This window comes from Podarcis filfolensis, assembly GCF_964270895.1.
Source record: "Podarcis filfolensis genome assembly, chromosome: 2".
Taxonomy (NCBI): domain Eukaryota; kingdom Metazoa; phylum Chordata; class Lepidosauria; order Squamata; family Lacertidae; genus Podarcis; species Podarcis filfolensis.
Genome location: NC_139605.1, coordinates 123,876,334 through 123,894,087, shown reverse-complemented (window position 1 = coordinate 123,894,087; position 17,754 = coordinate 123,876,334). Strand labels below are relative to the sequence as shown.

At 46.0% G+C, this 17,754-nt stretch overlaps 1 protein-coding gene across 3 annotated transcripts in view; it reads right to left on the bottom strand.

Annotated features, from left to right (window-relative positions):
* OLFM2 (olfactomedin 2) overlaps positions 1-17,754 on the bottom strand; it is a 216,170-nt gene that overhangs the window by 110,541 nt on the left and 87,875 nt on the right. The window lies entirely within an intron of this gene.

Here is a 17,754-nt window from a genome sequence, read left to right as displayed (position 1 = left end):
AGTCTTCTTTCTTGTAACTTGAAGCCATTGTTTTGAGTCCTACCCTCCAGAACAGGAGAAAGCAAGCTTATTCCTCCTTCCATGTGACAGCCCTTGAGATATTTGAAGATGGCTATCGTATCTCCTGTCAGTGTCCTCCTGTCCAGCGTAAACATACCGAGCTCCTTCAACTGTTCCTCATAAGGCTTTTCTAAGCTAAACATACCCAGCTCTGTCAAGCGCTCCTCATAAGTCTTGGTTCCCAGACACTTGGTCATCTTGGTTACCCTCCTCTGCACATGTTCCAGCTTGTCAACATCCTTATTAAATTGTGGTGCCCAGAATTGGACACAGGGGGCAACAATCCCATGGTCAAAGAAATGCTTTGCTCGCATAACATCCCAGGTCCAATCGCCAGCATATCCATCCAGAAAGTTCGGGTAACAGGTGGTGGGAAAGACCTACCAAAGACACTGGGGAACTATTAGGCTAGATGGGATAAAAAGTCTGACCTGGTAGGTCTCTATGAAAGCATGTGAAATAGACCTTATGAAACTACAGAAGGCATATTGGGAGTCACGTAGGAGTGCCAGCAGTCAGATGGTGTGGCTCGGATGTCCTTCATTGCACCATGCCCCTCTCCCCATGAAGAGGAAAGGAAGATCATCTGAGCCTGCAATCCCATGCTCACTTTCTTGGGAATACAGAAGGAGTCACTTTTTCAAAGCACACATCCATAGAATTTCACTGTTAATTTGCACAAGTTACGCAGGCTATATAATACTGCCTCTCTCAGTGCAGAATTTATTTTTAGTGAAGGATATACTGCTCTAGGGACTTCCTCCCCCCAAAAGTAGGCACACATTGTATTATGCCTATTTCATTGCTTGTACCAATTTCAAATGGGTTAGTATTTTTTCTGCCAATCAACACTCCAGAAGAGCTCATGGCCCACCTCCCACTCTGAGAACCAGTCACTAAGAGAAGTCAATACCATGCAGTCAATACCATGCAATATTATTTTTTTGAAAACTATTTTTATTTCATTTCAAAAGGAGTATAAAAACACACAGGTATAAATGCAAACATTAGGGATAAATAACCCATAAACAAATTCTCACATGTAAGGCAAATTGGTAGGTGACACTTGAGACATCCATGTACACAAACTGTCTAGTATAATAAATGGGAAGGGTGCTGATTCTGACAAAACACCAGGAAGTCTCCCATTATTAAAAATCAATGCTTATGGAGATGGTAAGACCAAAATGGTAGCTCAAAGTCTGGAGAAAAAAGAATATATGGCTCTAATGGTGGATATTTCCAGTTTAACAGCTGCTGAAAGGAATATAATAAGTGTCTTGTGGGGCACTTGTTGGAGGTCCACAGTAAAAACAAACAAACAAACAAACAAACAAACAGATCTGAGCTAATTGGGGGTCCGGAGGTATGATCTGGGACACCATGGGGGGAAAGTCTCCTGGAACATTCCCCCTCCCCCAAGGCCTTTACCACCATTTTAAAGTTCTAAGAAGGTTCCTCAGTAAGACTTGGTCAGAATTCAATGCCCTTTCCAGCTGAATTGTCACACTGGATGCTCTTGATGGGCCGTTCTGATCTTAATACTGCTCAAGCCAATGAATTCCCTTTGCAAGCAATTTCCTGCCAACACACAGACAAAGCAGCCTTGCCAAGTTCCTTTCTCCTTTTCTTTCCTTTCTCCTCTTGATGCAGTTATGATGACCCCTGTCAAATGAGAATTGGATGGGAAGTTGTTTTTTATTGGTATCGATGTGTATCTGCTTGCCTGCCTGCCCGCGCATAGATGTATCAGAGCCAACATGCATAAATCTATGCACCAGACATCCTTAACTCTAAAGATAGCTTATCTGCCTGGAAAAACAATATCTCATAATAATGATCACTTAAGAAATACAGATCTGATGCCCTGAGCAGTATCATTCATTTATTGCTATGACAGATAAAATTAATATCATGCACAGTCATCAAATACATATGTCAGGAATGACAGCTTACTGTCTGTCACTCCTAGGTTTTTAAAGAACACTGCACTGTCCTTTCTATTATCTACTGATGTATTACACCAATTCCACTTTGATTGATGAGCTGGAGGATCCCACAGTGGAGATTAAGCAGGCTTGCCAAACAATGCCATTGCGGTTCACTGTCCAGCAGAATCGGCTCCCTTGGCTCAGCGTTGTTCTCAGTGCAACAGATAGCAGATGACGATGAGGGGAAACAGCATCAATGTATGTGTGTGTGTTGCATAAAAGAGTCAGCACTGAGTGTAACGGAAATCAGCACCAGTTGTTTCTACTACCTGCATATGCTATGCAACTCTCACATATTTGAATGTGCTTTCCTATTTAGTCACTGCGAAAAGTAAGGATTTAAAAATGGGGCAGCAGTGCTGCCTTCTGACCATTGGAAATTTCACCTAGCCTCCTCTCTAGCTTGAGCAATCCCATCAAAAATTGTTTACATGTATTTCCAACAACTTGTGTCTGGGTTTTTTTACAATATAAAAACAATGATTCTAGAGATGCTGAATTCAGTTCACATTGCCAAATTATGTGCTTGCACAACCCTGCCCAGGATGCTTAACGCATTCAACAAAATAACTTATGAAGGAGAATGGGGAAGGGGTAATTAACAGCAGCCAATAACCTGCAATCAAAGCAGAAATGTTAGTCTACCAAGACTATAGCCAGGGAGGACAGCTCCTCATTCACAGATACAAGAACTCTCCTTTCCTTCCACGCTGACTGTTAAATGGTTACTAGATCCCCCTGCTTGAAATGAACCAGTAGAATACACTCTGTCTTAACTATTACCATATGCAACTAGCCTAGGATTCTGAGGGTTGATTGATCTGTGGAGATCATACCGACACAGCCAATAAGTGTTTGCTGAAGCATCTCAGCTGGACTCATGCCAGTTTCAGGACTGCAGACATTTCTGAAGAAGCTGGATGTGTATGCAGTGCATAACAGATTCCTCTAGCCTTCAACTCATGGCAGTAGTTCTGCCCTGTGGTATGTGCTACAGGCAGAGGCAAGTAAACACAAAAGCCTGCAGTCTGTACCACCCAAAATAGATATTCTAGGCTTGCATGTTGGATGGCACCTGCCATTTTAAAAGGTGTACTTCCCAAGATACAAGCTTAGCATTAAATCTACACAGGGATGCTGTTAGTTCACATATACATACACCGTCTTTTAAAAAAATGAACAGGCATTTATATTGCACATTTCCAGTGTTCAAAACACTTAAAGCAAATTTATCTGGAATCCTTACAACAACCCTGAAAGTTAGGTCAAGATTGCCCCCATAATGTAGATGGAGGGGAGAGAGGGATATTTTATTTATTGCTACACAGTGAGATTATGGTGAACATGAGATTTGAACCACAGATCTCCTCACTCACTTACTCACTCACTCAAATCTACTTAACTACTACAGATTAAACTTCCTCCTACCTAAGCTCATTTCCCCCCCTATTGCAAAGCAGCCACCTGGAGAGATGCAGAGGGGGGCTCCAGCAGAGGCCTTAACACACTTCTTCAATGTAGAACCACATCACCCATTTGTTTTGCCGTCACTACTGTACTCTTGCTGCTTCTGCCAAACTGTATCCATGACCCACAGTCACTTGTCAGCTGCTGTTAGACTCTTGTGGGTGGTTTGTGAACAAGGCTGTGTGCAGCCAGCTCAGAAAGCCCATTCTGTCTCCCTTACCGGCTTGTGAGTGAGAGCAGGAGACAGTGAGGCAATTGCAAAGAAGCCCTGCTTAGCTGCTAAGTGGCGAAAAAGAGCTCCTCTCGCCAGGAGAAAGGACTTGCCCATCTCTCCCTGTCCCCAGCTGCAGTAGCACTTACATGCTCCTTAGAAAATGGATATACCACTTCCAACCCCCAGTGCCATCAGCACCAGCTTCCTTGTCGCAGCTGTATCAGATGGAAGAGGCTGCAGCTCAGTGGGAAAGCACATATTCTGCAGGCAGGAGGCATCTCCAGGGGCGTGGGAAACTTGTGGCCCTCTAGATGTGGTTGGACTCCACTCTCCATCAGCACAGCCAGTGGCCAGGGATGAAGGGAGCTGCAGTTCAGTAACATCCGGAGAGCACCCTGTTGTACACCCTGCCCCTGATGTAGGTGGCAGATAGACCAGGGAGCAAGGAGTGGAGAAAATCCCTATCTGCCTGGGACGCAGAGCAGACACTACTGGATGAGATGTTGCTTCCTAAGTTCTCATCCTGCAAATATATTTGTTGCAAAACTTGGATTTTCTTGGCACACAGTTTCTACAGAGAGATTCCCATCCCCCGACTGGCACATGGCCTTATCTATACTTCTTCATTCATGCCTTGTTACCCTTGCCTCTTCCATTCCCCTCTTCTTTCTGTTATATGCTTGCCTAATCCTTTGCCCCCCGCCCCCCGCTGACTGTCAACATTTTATACCGTAAGCTCATTGGGGTAGGGAGATACCTTATTTTTTCCTTGTAATTCTCACTAAAGCCCCATGTTTGCTGCATGAGCTATGAAGAACAAACCAACAAAGAAAATACAAAGAACAAAACAAAAAACCCCACCCTAAATACTCTGGGAGAGAATTTCAGTCCACCTGAATATTGCATAAGAAGCTTCAAAGTTCTCCTTCTCAATAAATTCACTTCTAGTGGACATATGGAACACGAGGAAGCAGAGCAGGAGTCCATACACAGATCCAATTGCATAAATCAAGACCTAAACAGAAGCGACACGTTCCTCTCCCATTATGAAGACTGAGTGAGCCACTAGCCATTCTGCACACCCTTCCCTGCCATTTAAATTTGCATCATAGGCCCATTGGGAGTCAACGCTCTGCTTTGCACAGCTTACTGTCAGCTGTTCTGGGGCAACATCCCAAGAAGGGAGGGCTCAGGGATAAAGGATATGCTTTGCATGAATAAGGCTGCTGGTTCAGATAAGGAATCAAGGCAGCAAAACTGGGAAGCCCTTGGGTCAGAACACTGGAAAGCTGCTACCAGACAGAGTTGTCATAATCAGCCTGGATTGGGGTGGGGAACTCCTGAGCATCACCTTCCCTCAACAAGCCATTTTGGGGGGGCTGCATGCCAGCAGTGGGAGGGGCCAGAGCCACAAGTGGATGGGATTTGTAGGACTGCAGGGTCGCACAGCGCCCTCTTGCATTCTCTCCAGGTTCCTCTAGATTGTTGGGTTTCGGGGAGGTGCCTGCTGCATTATGTCATTGACGCAGTTAGACTGCATTGGTGGTGGATTTATAGTGGGCTGCTCAATATGATTCTGCCTTATTAGTTGTTCTGTGATGCTTCCCCAATGTCACCACATAATTGCTTCCTGGATGGGCACTCCTGTGCTACAGTGCAACAGAAGCAGGAGAACAACCACCCTGGAATGGTCATGGTATGGAAAGTTATAGGATTTCAGCAGGAAGCTACACGACATGCACTGAATGGCAATGCAGCAGTAAAAAAGGTAAAGGGACCCCTGACCATTAGGTCCAGTCGTGACCGACTCTGGGGTTGCAGCGCTCATCTCGCCTTATTGGCCGAGGGAGCCGGCGTACAGCTTCCGGGTTATGTGGCCAGCATGACTAAGCCGCTTCTGGCAAACCAGAGCAGTGCACAGAAACGCCGTTTACCTTCCTGCCGGAGCGGTACCTATTTATCTACTTGCACTTTGACATGCTTTCAAACTGCTAGGTTGGCAGGAGAATGCAGCAGTACATGGGCCCTAAAACATGCACAGTATTGAAAGTGGGATCATGTATATCCACTTGATATTGTTATGAATGTATAATATATAAGAGACATGTGGAGGATCTCTCTCTCTCTCTCTCTCTCTCTCTCTCTCTCTCTCTCTGTGTGTGTGTGTGTGTGTGTGTGTGTGTGAGAGAGAGAGAGAGAGAGAGAGAGAGAGAGAGAAAGAAAGAAAGAAAGAAAGAAAGAAAGAAAGAAAGAAAGAAAGAAAGAAAGAAGAGGCAGCAATCCCAGAAAGGTAGCCCAGAGAACAAGAGTGGGCCCCTAGCATCTGCAATTAGGCCAGGGCCTGGAGGTTGCCCACCACTGGCTAGGCAGACCAGTGTGACTCGGTATAACAGCACTTATAGTGGTGTAACATACAGAAGTTGAAGTCCCTAGAATATCCGTTTATTTGAAAAGGTGCTACCAGAGTCACAGTTCAAATTGGGAAACACAGAACAGACTCCTTGAATCTGCCCCTTCCTATCACTGTAGTATATTCAGACTCTGTCTATTCTGCCACACTTCCACTAGCAATGGTGGACCTTGGCATCTCAAATTACAGCAGCGCCCTGTGTGATGCCAAAATTTGGCACCCCTGCCTCCTGCACTCTATTTCTAAATCGAAGTTGCGGCATCCCCTGTGGTGCCTCCAAGGCTCAGTGCCCAGCAGTGGCGTAGCGTGGGGGGTGCAGGGGGGGCTGGCTGCACTGGGCTCAACATCTGGGGGTTAGGGTTAGGGGGCGCAAATCCGGTTAGGGGGCGCAAATCCACGGGTTAGGGGGCACAAATTACTTGCCTTGCCCCGGGTGCTGACAACCCACGCTACGCCACTGGTGCCCAGTGCTCCCCTAAATTGGCCCCCAGCTTGTGGCCAGACTAAAATCATACAGCATCTCCTGCCCTTGAGGCCTCTGAGGTTGTCCACCAAACACTTTCTCAGGAGCCCTTCCTGCCCCATGGCTCAGTGTCCTCCTCTTCTCGCACCTATTCTTCCTCTTAAGTTCCTGTACATCACTCTACTGACCTCTCAGGAGCTCTTCCCACTCACTTTGCTACCCTCAGTCTGCCACACACAATCCTTTCTAGGCCTGGGGCCACCAACCTTATCTTCCCTCTGAAGAGCTGAACAGCAGCCTTTCCACTGGACAGCTGCTTCCTCCCCTGAACCCTTGGAATGTTTTGGACATTCTGTGACATCACACCAGGCTAGCCAGTCTGAGGCAGAGACTCCATTGCCACAAGTGTGTGTGTGTGTGTGTGTGTGTGTAAAAATATGTGCACATCAACACACACACAGTGACATTGCAAGCCTGGCCCCTCTTCCTCCTCCGATCTCATGTTTCATAGGGTAATTTAATCCACTTCCCCTGAAAATAGGCCACTTTCCCTCAGTAATGTTTCCTCTGTTTAACAAAGAAGGTGGAAATCAGTCTGGTTCTTTCGGTTGTTATGCCCCCTCCCTCCTCCCCCAGGCAGAGATGCTCCACAGCTCTGAGTGAAGTCAACTGGAAATAGAGAGAGGAAGAGACATAGAGAGAGAACGCATTACTTCCCCTCTGCCCACCCCAACCTCTCCAGCAGTAGGGAAATGGAGGAAAAAATAATACCAAAAGGTCATTTTCCTGATGTATGGATGTGCACAGTGGGCTTCAGGGCCTCTGGAAGGCAGCTGGGAAATAGTAATATCTCTCTCTCTCTCTCTCTCTCTCTCTCTCTCTCTCTCTCTCTCTCTCTCTCTCTCCCATTTGATTTCTGGCTGCAGTGCACATGTTTGCAGAACTGAAAAGCGACTGGAACCTGGTGGACTGAAAAAGCCCTAAAGGGGGACTCGTAAAGGAAGAAGATTGGACATGATATAATTGCTATTATTCTTATTTACCAGAGGGTTGCAGGCTCGGTTGCTTCTGTAACGTGGAACTAACCATGTTATGAAATCGGATTTCAGAAAACAATAAAAAACATCACTTTGCCCCCGCTGTGCTGTAATGTATATGGATCCCTCAGCAGAGGTAGGTTCAAGTCCCAGGCTCCGACATTAACCCATTGGATGGCCTCAGGAGGAAAGCACTCCTTGCTCAGCCTGGAAGAAAATGCTAGGTGTTAGCCACTCATTTATGGCACCTGTTAGTACAATAGGGGGTGATTGCCATGGGCTGAGAAGGGCTTCAAAGGAGCGGGTTGGACAAATGCATAGGAAAAAGTCTGTCCATGGGCTGCAAACCTCAATGGCCAGCATGTACCCTTCTAGGTTCAGAGGCAGCAAAGTCAGCCGACCTATAATTCCCTATCCTTGCTCCACATCATTGTTTGGCAAGGACAGAGCAACCCCACAGAGAAAACCAGCTGAAGAGAAAAGCAGGAGGTGAGAGAACATGAGAGCTGATGTGGTGTAGTGGTTAGAGTGCCAGGCTAGGACCTGGAAGACCAGGGTTCAAATCCCCACTCAGCCACAAAGCTCACTGCCTTTCAGCCCAACCTCCCTCACAGGGTTGTTGTGGGAATTAAATGTATGCCACCTTGCGCTCCTTGCAGGAAAAGGTGGGATATAAATGCAATTAAAAATAATAGCAATAAATTAATAACTCAAATGTCTGGCTGCCATTTTCAGCGGCAGTAGTCACAAATCACATGTCACCTCTATGTCTGCCTCTAGTGAGGCCCCAAGGCTACCTGGGGTCAAATCCAACTTGGGAGAGTCCATGGGAAAATAAGGTCTCAGTTCCTCATCTGTGAGATGGGAAAAAAGGGATCTGCCATAGGGCAGATGCTGGAAAGGTTGGGAAGAGAAACTCTCTCAGGTGTATATTCAGAGCATGTCAAAGGTGAGGAGTGAATTTGATAAGCACATATAAAAGACAGTTGCTGTAGGTTCAGTTTGTGCCTCTGTTTGTCTGGAAGAGTCTATCAAGCACTCCTTCAGAATTTCCTTCAGGCTTGTGATGGGTGCCTGGCAAGACATCATCAGTGCCGCTCTCCCTTTACCCACAAATGGAAGCCTACCTATTCAAGCTGCAAGCACAATCAGATGGCTCAAACAAGCAAGTCAAGTCACATGAACAAAACGTTTTTGAAAACACACCACCTTTCCAGCTGGTGGCATAACTAAAGTCTGTTCTGCATAAACTTAAAAAGACTTCTCATAAATTAATATTCAGGTGGCATTTGACATGGACTGATAGGATGCAAAGGAGTGGTGGGAGGTACCAGTTGGGGAACCCCCAAGGGAACCCCACGGGGAAGAAGGTTCAGAGCCAGGGGACTGGTGATGGTACGATGATACCTGGTCAGAGGGAGAAGATGGGGCAGACTGGGAGGAGGAGGTGTCAGAAACTGAAGAGGCAACAGGATTTAGTGAGAAGGAAGAGGCTGTGGCAGAGAGCAGTCCAGAGGCAGAAACAGAGGCTGGAGATGAGGGGCCACTAGAGGCAGAGATGAGACAGGCTGCTGAGGAAGCCAGGGATCTCCTCCTCCTTCTGTGACCAGTTATCCCACCCCCCCATGTCTCCTAGAACACAGAGAGGAATGAAGAGTGCAGAGCATAGAGAAACAAGGTGAAGGAGCCTCAGGCTGCTGGGGAAGGATCCAGGGGAGGAGAAGACTTAAGGAACTCTGGGAAGACAGGGACCTTCATTCCTCACAACTGCCTCATTGGGGCAAGAGCTGCTGGGAAGAGTTCCCATACTCATACTTCATTCTTTGAATGAAGAGTTAACCACACTGACATCTTGTGAGTTATTGCTGACCTGACCCAGACACCCACCCTGACCAAATGGGTGGAGCAACAAATGGAAATTCTACCTTTGTACAGTAGGCTAGTTTCTGAGCACATCCCTCGCCATCCTCCATCCAAACAAGCAAAAGGCAAGACCATAATTCAGGGACACATTCCAGCCAGGCAAAAACACATCTGGCCCCCAGGCCTGTGGTTCGCCTGGATTGTGTGATGTCTTTATGTGAGAGGGTGCTTTTGTGTCCAATCTACTCTACAGACCTTTTCACTGGGCCCTCTGGCAGCTTTAGGGCCTCTGCCATCTTTCCTACCTCACCCTCCACTGGAGGCAGACATGCCCCCCTTGCTGTTGCATCGAAGTACTTTTATCCCAAAGACCTTAATGGGTGGGTCTGTTCTGAGTATGACTAGCATGGGACATCACCGGAGAGTACCAGGTTGCAGACCCTTTAGCCAGGTGGATGGCAAGTAGACAGGAAGGGTGCTTAACCAGCTTGTTCTGGTGCACATGGTGGTGCCACTGCAGCAGATCCTTACACACACTCATGGGATGGGAATGCCAACCAATGAATGGAATAGGGTAAAGGGGATGGAGCAAAACCGCACGGTTCTGACTCACATTTGGAATGCCTCTCACATATCCTGCAATTCCCTTTGCTTCTGTGGGCAGGGCAGACCCACCAGCCTTTTCAACCTTTCTGCATTAGATCTAAAGCATCTTTCCTCACTGGTTTGGACCCTTTCCAACCACCCCCTCTTTAACAGAGCACGGCTGCCCAGACTATGACCCTAGACCGCCAGTGAGGCCTGATCAATACAAAGCAGAAAGGCTCTAATAATACACCCAGTGTCATTTTTACTTAACTGTGCTGTTGGCAAAAGAGGGAAATGGGGGGGGGGGTAAAAAGCAAAATCCAAACAGACCGTGACCCACATGACAAATGACATGTTCCAGGGTGATCTGTCCCATGAGGCTCTTTTCTGCCATCTCTCTTTACAGCAAGGGATGTGACTGGAGGCTGTAACATGATTTGACAGCGACATGGAAACACAAGGGGTTTTCGAGGAAAGCCAGATACTCTTGAGACAGATGAGGGCTGCAATAGTACATATATTTCCAAGAGCTATGATTTGCACATGGGAATCATTCAGCCAACTTAGGTTCCTGTATATTACCACCATACATTAGTATAACACTCTTGCTTTAAGGGGTGCACCATACTCCCCCTCCAGCTACTCCCCTTCTTGTTCACCTCAGAGTGTGATAGAAACATAGCTTAGCAATATGAGCAAACTTGAGGTGAAGCAGCCCCCCCCAAGCCTCTGGAATGTGTCAAGAGGGTGAGGTCAGAAGCATCCACTTCCAGGTTTCAACCTAACAGTGCTTTGCCATTACATCTAACAAGGACAAACTGTCACTTAAGCCATTTATTGAATCAAATCCCAAGGAGACAATGCTTTCTGATCCTGACATGTTCTAATAAACCATAAATTAAAGTAACCACACCTCTTAAATTCAGAGGTTATGAACTGCAGCTAGTTTAAACAAAGATTTGGATACTCCCGATCTCCTCCTCTGATGGGAACCCAGATTGGAATAGATATCAATAATCAATGCCATCTAAGATTGCTTGCAGCTGCCCCACCAAAACTCTCTCCATCAGCTTCCTCCAAAAGTGGGTATTTGCAACTGGTCAATACTGTAGTTATTCTAACCCAGGGCTGATTTCTTTAGAAGTGGTCACACCAACACCCATTTCAATGTAGCAGGAACCACCCCCTTGCACACTGAAGTGTTGGTCACACTCTGGACCCAACCCTCTGCTAGATTTAATTAGCCAGGCAGGACAGAGGGATTGCCACCAGCACCTTGTCCACATCAGCAAACTGCATAAACAGAAACCATTCCCACAGCACATCACTGACTCTGGCATTGTGTACTTCATCTGGAACTGCAACAACTGCAGCGTCGAGGTCCCTCTGTCCCTCTTATAGCTCCCTGTCTATAGTGTTACCACCCGAACTCCTCTGCAACTGCAGCAGGTAACAAATCAACCCTGAATCTTCTTCACATGCCACCCCCTCTCCCATCATCCACTTGCCTCTCTCACATTCCAAGCACACCCTCAGGTTGAGGGAGAGGGGCAGGTGCTGGGAATGTAAGGGGAAGGATGGAATAACATATTTAACCCAGTACAGCCTTTGATCTCCAGGAGCTCTCTTGTCTTTGCCACTTGTGTGACATGAGACTCTATTCAAGATTCTTAACAGGAGATTCTGGAGATTGGGCATGGGACATCTGGCATGCAGACATGGGACATCTGGGTGTACCACCCAGCTATGACCTGTTCCCAAAAGAAGCATGGCTGCTTTATCTCCCATTACTTTGGGAGATTTAAAAAGTTTACATCTCAGCAGGAAACCTGTTGCTACCAAATGATGGCCACCATGGATGGATGGCTTTAAAAGTAACTGCTAGCCAAGATCACTCTGTTTTTCTCTCTCTGCTGGAGACAGTATGCCTCTGCATACCAATTGCTGGGAATCACAAGTGCTGTTGACCTCAGGTCCTGCTTGCAGGTTTCCCCATGGGACATCTGGTTGACCAATGTGAGACTGGGAAGCTGGATTAGGTGGACCATGGGCCTGATCCAGCAGGCTCTTCTTAGGCTCTTATGTAACCACGCAGTGTGAAGAAGATCTCGTAAGTTCACTGAAGATATATATGTCAAAGGCTGAAAGCTTAAGGGGTAGGGAGGGAATTATTTTGCAGTGGGTCGCAGCAAAAATGCATAGCCTAGCAGCTTTCCTCCTCCTCCTCTAACTCTGCTTGGCTGTGAGCTCCATTATTACATGAAGCACACACCACACAGGGTCTTGTGTTATCTGTAACCTGGTTATTAGATGGAGCTGCCAGCTCCAGTCTCAGGAGCAACAGAAAGAAAGAAAGAAAATCGCTGACGCCAGTCCAGGTGATGGATTGAGGCATCAAGTGCTGCCCCCACGCCCTCCCAAGCTCCTGCTGAGACCTCTCCTTCTCTGTTACTGTTTGTCTGCTTTCCTCAGCAGCTTTCCTTTGGAAAAAATAACAACAACCACTATCTGAATGCCCCATTTTACTTAATACAAAGTGAATTTCAAAGCTGGGTAGTAAATTCACAGGCCAAACAGCTCTTCCTATAAGCAGGGTCAATTAAGCTTAAACGACCCCTGAAAGGTATTTATCCTTTTTTAAAATTATGACAACCACTTCTCCTCTTTGGTAATTTGCCTTCTCCTCCACCCCCTTCACAGTGCTAGCAAATTCTCTTTGGGTGGAAACCAGAAGACATTCTAAAGCAGAGGAAGCCAATGTGGTGTCTTCTAGGTGTTGTTCCTTCTCCCCTCATCTCTGACCACTAGGCATGCTGGCTGTATCTGATGGAAGTTCAAGTCCAACAACAGCTGGAGGACCACAGGCTACCCACCCACATTCTAAATGATGGTGGAAGTGGTTTGAATGACAATTCGCTGCATTATCAGGCAATTGTTTTGAGAGCAGAGGATGCTGTTTTCAGACCACTTTTGCCACATTCTAGCATGTTTTATTTTCTCTCCAGCTCTACACATTGGGCTCATTGTGCCTCACCATTTAAAAGCTGGAGGGTTTTCACCTTGTCTCAATAAACCATCTATCCAGCCTCTTTTTTTTTACTGAACAATAATTCTACCCTGATCGGTGAGGGTTGGGAGAGAACCCTGCCTGAAACCTTGGAGAGCTGCTCTCTGTTAGCGTGGAATATCCCGAGAGCTAGATAGTCTGACTCAGTCTCAGGCATCTTCACATATTCCTGTCCCTGGACATTAGCCAGGCTGGGTGGGGATGATCAGAGTTGGAGTCCGCAAACATCTGGAACAACACAGGTTTTCCCTCTCCAGACTTAGCAGCTTGCTTGGGGAAGATGCACCTTTCTAAACCCCAAAAACTCAAGTAGAAGGGAAATGGTCCTTTCCATAGGCGTGCATGTGACACAGGACTGAGTTAGAGCCACTTCATCCATCACATCTGTTGGTGCACACACAAAAGAAGCAAAAGCATTAAGCACATACCTAAAAATATAAATATGACAAAGGCTTCATAGGTCCCACTCATCAGGAACACCTCAACTGGCTGTGGCGCATGAACAGTGCAGCAATCATGGATCTCCCTCTGGGTAGCGCAGGGATGGGAAATCAGTAGCTCTTCTCAGGTTGCTGGACTACAACACCCATCATCCCTAACTGTTGGCTATAAAGGCTAGAGCTGTTGGAAGTTGGAGGCTTAACAGCATCTCGAGGGTCACACCCTGGCATTGCATTTGAAATAACTCTTTAGGATGGTAGTGAACAGCTGGCTCTGTGGGACTTCAGTCACATAGAGGAATGAACACATGTGAATAATGTTAGCAGCAACTGAGCGTTCTTTTTTTTTTTTTAAAAAATTGTAACTATGTTGAGTAAAGAATCAAGTGGAGGATACATGGGGGTGGGAGAAGAGCAAAAGCCTTGCATGGGTATTAGGGCTTGGGGCTGCCTCATGCGGCTTAATTTCACCAGATGCAAGGCAACTAACACATTGAAAGATTAGTAATGCACTTCCCTGCACCCGCTGTGAGCTGGCAGCCATTTCTCTGAGCACAGCTGCTGGGGTGGGAGTGAGCCTGGAGATAGCTTCTGGCTCTCTGCGCACACACAGTCTGGTACACATTAACCTCTCTCTTCACCGACATGTACCAGGGCACATAACGGCAGGAAGAAATTCAGCAGTGCAAACTGACCCTACCAGATTTCCCATGGAGAGAAAGCTGCTACTGCCACCACCTCCAGAAACAGAGCGGGGTAGAGAAAGACAGGAGACTAAGAGGCCTGCAGTCTGGTGTCATCTCTGAGTGGCCAAAAGGACCAGGAGAAAGTAGAAGGGACCACACACTGCAGACTACATGGGACAGCTGCCAGCAAACTGTACCTCTGTAGCTAGTGCACCCCCCCCCAATGTGCATGAGCATTTTTGCAGTGTAGCAGGACGAATTTCCCCATCTTCACCACCCAGTGGAACAGAATGGGGCAAAACATACACTCTTATCACATGAAGTCGAGAGAGGACACGCATTACAGGGGAGCCCCACTGAGAACTCAACAGAGGGATGCCATTTTTGGCAAAATGCCTGTGTCTCCATAAGGAATGGGGGAGAAATATGATTCAGTTCACATTCCAAGCTAAATCTATGAACTCTGCACTTTCTGAAACAATACAAGAAACACAGCCATCTCTTATGTAAATGCTGGGATGCAGTTCTGCAACCAATGTTCACAAAAATGCATTAAATTTACAGGGAAATGTGCAAACAAATGAATATACCACTGAAAATAAGATTAAAATGCATTGTATCAGCAGAGGTTGTTTATTTATTTATTATTTATTATTGAATTTCTAAACCGCCCTATACCTGGAGGTCTCGGGACAGTTGTTTGCAAGTATGTGTACATTTGCCAAGAATGTGTACAAAAATGTGTTGACAAAATACTGAATAATTTTCATGATTATTATTATTTAATCACAAATTGCTACAGAGCTGTGGAGAGGTGAATTTGGGGAAGGGCCGTAGCTCAGTGGCACAGCACCTGCCTTGCCAACAGAATGTCCCAGGCTCAATCGCCAGCATCTCCAGGTAGGGTTGGGAGAGCTTCCTGCCTGAAACCCTAGAGAGCTGCTACCATCCAATTTAGACAATACTGGCAAAAGATTGCTGCATTGCAGGGGCTGGACTCACTGGCGGAGGAAGAGGGGGAGGGGGAGTGCACCGCCCCCGCACCACGATCCCAGTGGGGTGCCATTGCGGCTGCACCTGCCCTGCGCTGGATGCCATGCCCCCACAGGCGGCACATCACACCCCCAGGATGCGCGCCATGCTCCCCGGGATGCGCGCCAGCCACACCCCTGCCTACTTTCTGCCCCTGGTGCCAGAGCATGGAGCTCCGCCACTGGTTGGACTAGTTGACCCTTGTGGTCCCTTCCAATTCAATGATTCCAACTCCCATCAGTCCTAGTCAGCATGACCAAGCATCAATCACGATGGGAGCTTGCAGTCTCACAACATTTGGAAAGCCACCACTACCCCATCTCAGGTTAGAGCACCAGAACTCTACCAGTGAGCAACCCAATCTTTCATCACTAATACCAGCAGCTGTTTTGAAGGCAGCTATTAATCTTCGCAGGAAGGGCATGTAGGGACAATACATTCCCAGCCACTGGCTTACCATGTGGAGATTATATATTCAACATCCCCCCCTTTCCCAGAGATTCTTTTGCTTTGCTGATGCTGTTTAGCCAGATGTCCCCAGGCATAGATTCTCCTTCCCCTGCCAGCCACCAGAAATAGTGGCTCCGTCTTTTGCCACTACCAGTTCTAAGGAAATAAAGCACTTGTTTCCATAAAGGATACTAGCTCTGAACAGTGGGGGGAAATCAATGGAGCATTGAGGAAGAATTGTTAATTCCCCCTTTCATTAGCAAAGAGCTCCCTTGTAAGCTCCCATTTAAATCCCATTTGGGAGGTGTAGGAGGGAGACGTGCGGCTCACAGATTGGATTACGCTCTACTTAGTGCAGTACAGTGGCTCGTTTCTCATGAGACCTCTGTCTGGGAGTTTGCACAATCCCATTGCAGATTGTGTCTGCCTGGTCCATTGGTGGACGCCTGGTTGACAGAACATCATCTCAGTTACTCAATGAGTGTAAATGGTGTCAATCAAGTCCACTTTTTAAAGTTAATGTTCAGTATACCTGAGAGGGCCACTTTCCCATTGTTACAGCCTAGGCATCTTTCTTCTTCTTTTACATATAATTTTTATTAATTTCTTTTTTAACACAATATTTCTAACATTACAATAGCAAATAAAAATACCCTTTGCTCTGCTGAGCTCGTGACTTCCCTCCATCCCTTCAACTGGTTTTTTGTTTTCAAGTCTTTACATTGCACTTTAAAGCCTCCACTTGTGACCTTCATGTCCTTATAGTAACTCTGTCTCTTTGGTCTAGAAAGTTATAAAATGTTTTAAATTTCGTTGCAGGATTTATTTCAATCCCGCTAGTGTCTTCACATTTTTACAATAATTGTTCATATACCCAATTAATTTACTCCAGTCTCTTTGAAACTTTTGGTCGTCTTGGTTCCGGATTCTACTGGTCAGCTTGGCTAATTCTGCATAGTCCATCATCTTCGTCTGCCGCTCCTCAATTGTTGGGAATTCCTGCACTTTCCACTTTTGAGCTAATAAAGTTCTTGCTGCCGTCGTGGCGTACATAAATAGTCTTTTGATCTACATTAGCAATTTCCTATCCCTTCAAACCCAGCAAAAATGCTTCTGGCTTTTTGGGGAAGGTATATCTAAACATCTTTTTAAACTCATTATAGATCAATTCCCAGAATGCTTTTACTTTATCACAAGCCCACCACATATGGTAAAAATCTCCATCTTTTTCTTTACATTTCCAACATAATTTGTTCCTCATCCTATGCATTTTGGCCAACTTCACTGGTGTTAAATACCACCTATACATAATTTTCATTACATTCTCTTTTAAGGCCGTGCAAGCTTAAAGTTTAAAATTCCATTCCACAATTTCACAATTTTGGCCAAGATTCAAACTCAACATTATACCCAAAATCAATAGCCCATTTTATCATAACTTCTTTAGTCTCTTCATCTTTTGTATACCATTCCAACAACAAATTATACATCTTTGATAGCAATTTAACTTTGCCCTCCAACAATTCAGTTTAAAATAACATGTGTCTTCTATGAAATAACATGTTTGAAATAACATGTGTCTTCTATGTGTCCTCTACAGCCTAGGCATCTTTCATGAGGTTAGTTGGGTCTACAGCATGGGTGCTAAAAAGATAGCTGATGGGCTGGATCTGGCCCCTGAAGCCTTCTTGGTTTGGGAGTAAGCGCAATCCAATCAATCAGTCATTTTATTTGTATGCTGCCTTTCCAAAGTTAAAAACATGCTCAACATATAAAAAATTACATAACTACAAACATAACAAGTCACAAACAATAAACAAAACTTCAAAAAGTACACAACCAAACCAAACAATTTCCACATAAATCTTAAGATCCAAAATAAAGATACAAGAAATTAACAGCAACAGCCCAACCGCAACAAAACCCCTAAACAACACCCCAGCCCAAGAACTGTCAGAGCTCTCAGAAATGAGTAAAACACTCATC